Source organism: Marmota flaviventris, chromosome 9 (genome assembly GCF_047511675.1).
Source record: "Marmota flaviventris isolate mMarFla1 chromosome 9, mMarFla1.hap1, whole genome shotgun sequence".
Lineage (NCBI taxonomy): Eukaryota > Metazoa > Chordata > Mammalia > Rodentia > Sciuridae > Marmota > Marmota flaviventris.
This window is the reverse complement of record NC_092506.1, coordinates 25,389,652-25,396,289: the sequence shown is the minus strand read 5'-3', so window position 1 is coordinate 25,396,289 and position 6,638 is coordinate 25,389,652. Positions and strand designations below refer to the sequence as shown.

Here is a 6,638-nt window from a genome sequence, read left to right as displayed (position 1 = left end):
ATACAAAAAATGTACAACATCACTAATCATATAGGAATCATACAAATCACAAGTAAAATCTTACCTCATTTGTGTTAGAATGACCCTGATAAACAACAGGAGAAAATAACAGAACATACCAAGCATTGGCAAGAATATAGAAAAACTTGAACCTTTCGACACTTTGTTTCATAAAGCAACTATGGAATATAATCCAGAATTTCTTTAGAATACTAAAATAGAATCACAGTGTGATTCAGTAATCTTATTTCTGAGTATTTTTCAAAATATTTAAAATCAGAATCTAAAGAGATATTTCCACCCCCATATTAATTGCAACATTATCACAACATCTAGGAGAAGGAAACAAACCAATTGTCCATTACTGCATGAATGGATAAAAACAATATGCTATATGCTTGCAGTGGAACAGTATTCCTCTTTGAAAAGGAAGAAAATATTGTCATATGCTACAAAATAATTGTTATCTTGAAGACATTATGCTAATAGAAATAATACAGTCAGAAAAGGACATTCCATATGAATCCACTTAGACAAGGTATCTGAAGTTATCAAACCAACAGGATTTTCTAATCACAGAAAGTAGAATGATTGTCCTGAGGAGCTAGGGATAAGGGGAAAATGAGAAGACTTTTAATAGACTGAGTTTCAGTCATGCAATATGAAAAAGTTGTAGGGATCTGCTGTAGTAAACAATACTGTACTGTACACATCAACAACACACACATTTGTTGAATACAACTTCAAAAGAGCAATTATTAAAATATCTACTTGTAAACAAAGTTTAATATGTGCACAGTAAAAAATGTTGTGAATATAAGATAGTAAAACATCGTATTTTTTCAGTATCAGTGGTCTGGATACACATACAAATCTACAAGTGTGCATATGTACACATACATACAAAACATATATTTTTAGCCTTTTGATGATTTTGCTATATTTTTTCTGGATATGTTGCAATCTTTCTTATTAAATTTGAGATCTAGAATAAACATAATAGTTGATAGTGTATGCTGAGTGCAGAGCAATTTCTGGCTGTATATTTCTCTAAACTATCCATAAGTCAGTGGTATATGTTCATGTTAAGCTTTTAGTATAGTTCCAGCACACAGTATTCCACCAAATTGAACTCCATTCCCAATCCCTTTACAAAACAGAATTTTTAAATATTGATACTGATCATTAGTTTTATAAATATCAGGCTAGAAATTTTCCTCCATTTCTCTATTTCAAGCAATTTGGGTCATCTTGCTATTATCCACCTTCATATTTACAAATGACCTTAATCTTTATTTGATTTAAATAAACCCCAACAAACATTAGTCTTCTTTTCTCAGTGGAATGAAATGTTTTCACAACATTAAGTAAATCTACCAAGTTAGAAAGCTGAGGGCATTTTAATTTCTATGACTGACAGAGCCTGTTAAAATTGGTTGTAATTGGTACTTTTCAAAAATTACATTAAAGTTTGCAAGTAATCACTAGCTCTACAAGATAACACACATTCTGTATAAATTCAGAAATTTAAAGAGATCTGTTCTATTTGGTTTTAGGGGCACTTTGGATATTAGGGATATTTTGGGTTGTCAATGAAAGTTGCTTAACATAGATGTAGCATCAGATACTAAACAGCTGAAGAAAATGCATTATAATAATCTAAACATGGAGTTTAATTCTGTTTTTAATACAAATTAAAATACTTGTGTAAGCTTTCTTTCTTTTTTTCTTCCTCACTATGCAACCTGTTTCAATGTCAGCAGCCTATGACCACAGAGGCCAGATAATGGCTCAAACTCAGTTTGCTCTGGCATGGGACTCCATGAAAGACCCAGGAGGACAGGCCTACTATAAATCCAAACCTGCTCCCAGTGCAACCTTGAAATATGCATGAACTTTTCCAGGAATGAAACCAATATATAAATCAAAGAAAGTCTTAATTCTGTTCTGTTCAGATCTTTCCAAGATTTGGTCATTATTTCCAAAAAATATACACCAGATGTAATTCATTCAGGATTTTTAATCCATTAAGACTATGGAATTGAATTTGCAATTTTTTTAATTATCACAACTCTATTTGTAGGTGGAGGCATCTGCATGATATATTATGTTTTATACTGTGGAAGAGTTGAACCATTTACATATCAATTACAAATTTTAAAAATTACTTTCCTCTTATTATAGTTAGATACCTATTTATTTCTAATTATAAATAGTATATATATGAGGTAGATGACACTAATTACACATTTCATTAAAAGATAGCAAAGGAAGGGTTTTATAAAACACTTGCTATATAAAGCAGGTATTAGATCTCAAGGCCCTAGAGCCCTACTGAACCACTGTTCCACAGCTATCCTGAGAGGTGGAATTTGCACAGATTTATTCTGGTGTCCTAATCAAGGAACTTACCAATTCAACATTGCTCCTGACTCTGGTGTAAGTTATTGCACATATTGAATTAAACGGGTCTGGACGATATTTCTGAGAATATTTCCCTAACTCAAATCACAGTTTTATAATTGCATTCTTTCTTGATATCTCAAAACCTTTTCCTGTGGGTCCTGTTTTGTTTCATCTATTTTTATATTCACCTTTCTCCACATCAGATGGTTAGTAATATGGAGAAATAATTTCTTAAATTATGTGATCTATGTACCAAGAAATTATTTCTGAATTCTTCTGAATTCTATATTCTTGGGATGATTGTACATAAGATCATGTTTAACTACAACAGACTGTTAGCAGCTCTTGTAGATAAATGAGCATCATTAATCATTTTAGAATATTCATGTATAGTCATGAGGGTTCAAATTTGAAAGATCTATGTTAGGGTCATTCTTTATCTTGAGAAATCTAGTTATATAAGTAAAGAAATTAACTTGTAGAGGAATCAGAAGACTTTTTGCAATAAGGAGTTTGACTAGATGTTTGATGTCCAACTGGAGACAGCTTCAGAATTCCCATCTCTCCCTCTTTCCTTCTTGCTCCATCGCTGAACAAATCAGTAAAAAAGTCTATAAATTGTCCTGTTTGGTACCAGCAAGAAGTTCCTATCATATATACTGGATGTGAGTGTCCACCCAACATGAATGTCCATTTGGAACCTCAACATGTGAACATATTTGGAAATAAGGCCTTTGAAGATGTAATTACTTAAATTAAAATGAGGCCATGCTACATTAAGGTGCTCCTTTTATCCAATATGATTGGGGTCTTTATCAGAGGAGAAGATGCGTAGGAACAGGGAAGAAGGTCCTATGCTGACAGAGGCAGCAGCAGCAGAAAGGCAGCTTCTACCCAAGCAAAGACAAGGATCAAAGGAACTAGGAGAGAGGAACAGAGAAGTGCTTCTCTCAGGCCTTTACAAGGAACCAACTCCACTGGCACCATGATTTCCCTCTTCTGAATCATAGAATAATGACAGAAGAAGTTTCTGTGTTTTAAAGTCATGTAATTTGTGCTAACTTTTAAGAACTCTAAAGATACTAGTGTGCCATAAAACCCTGGCTGGTTCCTGGGAACCCTCACCCTAGCCCTATATGCAATACAATTCAAGCCTTGATTGTTCTTTCAAGCCAGTTTTGGACTGGCTTAAGATATTGTGTAATTACCCCAAGAAAAATCTCATTATATGAATAATAGATTTCTTCCTTCTGTCTCAGTGTGTGTGTGGCACATCATCCTTAGTACCTGAACCACTTTTTGGTTGTATACTTTTTATATCTTCTAAGTCAGATGTGTCACTGTATGACTCCCTGGGTTTTAGAAAACTAGGTACCATTTTGGGATATCTATTTTTCACCTATACATAGGAGAATTGAACATTATTAGGGTCCTGACTGTTATAACTCCCAATTCCCAGATCCACGATCACTATCTCCATTAGATCATTGCACTACTCCCAATTAACTGAATGGATTCTCATTTTGCTTGTCAACTGAGTATCTTAGAAAGCTATTCTTAGTAGCTGGTATATATCTAAACATCTATGAAAATTGTGCATATCACTAGAAGTTTTTTTACTCACCTTTTGGCTATTCTTTTCTTCTGATTTAGTTTATATTCCCCAAAATCCAGTAAGTGGATTTTATTTTCCCTACTGTTTTCTTCTTAATGTGGATGACCTAATATCTCACTTGGACCCTCTGACTAATACTATTATTATTATTTTCTTCCAAGTTACTATGTAGAAATGTGCATTTTTTTAGGATAGATAATCCCCCCCTTCTGTCATAGTTCAGTAATTCCTTATCTCATCTTGGCTTCCTTAAACACATTTTCTCCATTTTGTGGGACAAAGCACTGGAGGATGCACAGAAAGAGTCAGAATGACTTTATTCTACTCTTCAGGCAGTGCTTTTTGTTTTTATTCATTACAAGTGGTTTACATTTTATTTAAAAATCACACCAACACATGAAAAAGTGCATTATGTAAAAAATACAAGTTTAAAGGAAAACATACATGAAGGTAAAAAGCCACACTGGGAGCTGAGCTGATTCTGTTCATCAACTGTGCTCTTCAGAGCTGAGCTACAAGTCTGGCTTCCAGATCCTGCAATCTGCTTTTGCATTTAAAGGTAATGACAGGAGTTTCTCTATATGATGTCCTCAATGCCTTCTTTCCCATGTTATATTGCTCCTAAAAGCATCAGCAATTGGGTTGTTGCTAGGGAAAACAATAAGTAGTGGACAAATTTTAATAAAAAAAAAATAGTAAGTCAAGGACTCGTGGGTTCTCCTTTCCATTTCTCCCGCTCAACAGCCTTAAGTCTGTCAATAAACCTCTCAGAGCCACTATTGATTCTATAACAGGAGAAAGGTAGACTACAAAATACTCTAAGACCCTTTACAGCTTTCTGAATGTCTTTGATTTAATTGCTGTTATATTGGGATCATTGAGAGATTGCATGTAATAAAAATACCTTCTGCTCAAAGCTGATTTTCATTGTGGAGTATGAAATAGTATGTTGCAGCTACAAACAAAACAATAAAGAAGTGTGAATATGTTTTTGTCACTTATTCTGGGCTAAAAGGAATTCCGTCTTGAGGCAGCTCCATTCAAGCTGCTACTTATTATGTATGCAGTTAACAATGTGTATTTAAGACAGAACAATATTGTCATCCTCTGTTATGCATGGAGCATTTAGCAAATATCTTCAGTCATTAAAGTTTGTATTAAAGAATCCTAACCCTACATAACTTTCTCTTTTCATTGGTGGAAGAATACAATAAAATCTGAGACTTTGAACTTTTAAAAAATGGGAAGATATAACAATATCCTCAACAATATTTATCCGCAATTTGTAGTTGTCTCTGAGAGAATTCTATGTCTAGGTGACCTTACGCTGCCTGGGCTTTACAGGTCTGCTTTTTTGGATGAGAAAAAAAAAAGTCTGGAGAGTATGTATACCACCAAATTTAATTAAACAAAAAAACCTGAAGCCATAATTCTTACATCTTTCTTCTTTCCCCTTCTTTCAGTTGCCCCTTATGTTCTTTATAAATCAGAACAATGTATTTGTAGACTGTTTGCTCTCTTTTTTGTTTTCTTCATTCTACTGGAAACCAAGCATAACCAGAGTGATCCTGTTATTTTACAAATATGATCATTTTTTTGTAGTTAGATTCGTTTAATGTTTCTATTTTTATCATGAAGATAGCAGGTATACTTTCTAATACGACATTTCATAGAAAGTTAAGCTTCAGAAGAAGACAGTTTAGAAAATATTGAGGTATACAATTCTTTATCTCCATTTTAAGTTCAAATGATTACCATAATGTCACTTTAAGAATAAGGAAACTATTTGACCCTGTATTTTTATGTGCTTAATTATCCAGACATGAAAATAAATATCTTTTTTTATATTGATTTTTCTTTCCAGTTTCTCAGATTCTAGCATAAGTTAAAGTATCATTATTTTTAGAATCTGCCATCTTTGTTCACAGCGGCCCTAAGCTGCTGCTGCTGCTGCTCCTCCTCCTCCTCCTCCTCCTCCTCCTCCTCCTCCTCCCTTCCTCCTCCTCCTCCTCCTCCTCCTCCTCCTCCTTCTCCTTCTCCTTCTCCTTCTTTTTGGTACAGGAGAGTGAACCCAGGAATACTTTACCACTGACCTAAGGAACCCAGTGAGACAGGGTCTCACTAAATTGCTGAGTTTGACCTTGAACTTGTGATCTTCCTGCCTGACCCTCCAGAGTCATTGGTATTACAGGCATGGCAAAGCTTAGTTTCTCATTGACAAAATTAATTTCTTCTGGTAGTTGAAGGTTATATGAATGCTCCATACACTCACAAATCCTACTGAGGTGCCACAGTGTTCCAGTGATGTCTTGGCTACTTGATAATGAGGGGAGCATGGGCAGCACACAAGTGTTGATTGTAAGTCACTTCTGCACAGGAAGTACATGGGAATGCATTTCTTCCTTAGGGGTTCTGCTTTCCAATGATGGCACTGGAGCCTTCCTTCTTTCTTAACAGAGAGAATCAAAACTGATTTATGATAGCCCCCAACATAAATTAAAAACAAATGCCTCAAAATGGTAAACAGTTGTATGAAATGAGAATTAGTTTTTGTTTGTTTCTAAACTACATATGTGTGTATGTGTGTGTATATAGAGATAGAGGGAGAGAAGAACCC

The 6,638-nt window shown here is 34.5% G+C and overlaps 1 non-coding gene across 1 annotated transcript; it reads right to left on the bottom strand.

Annotated features, from left to right (window-relative positions):
• Window positions 1-1,734: 1,734 nt before the first annotated feature.
• Window positions 1,735-1,866, bottom strand: LOC114093859 (small nucleolar RNA SNORA42/SNORA80 family). Its single transcript, XR_003582945.1, has one exon. It is a non-coding gene; the product is annotated as a small nucleolar RNA SNORA42/SNORA80 family (small nucleolar RNA).
• Between the last annotated feature and the right edge of the window lie 4,772 nt (window positions 1,867-6,638).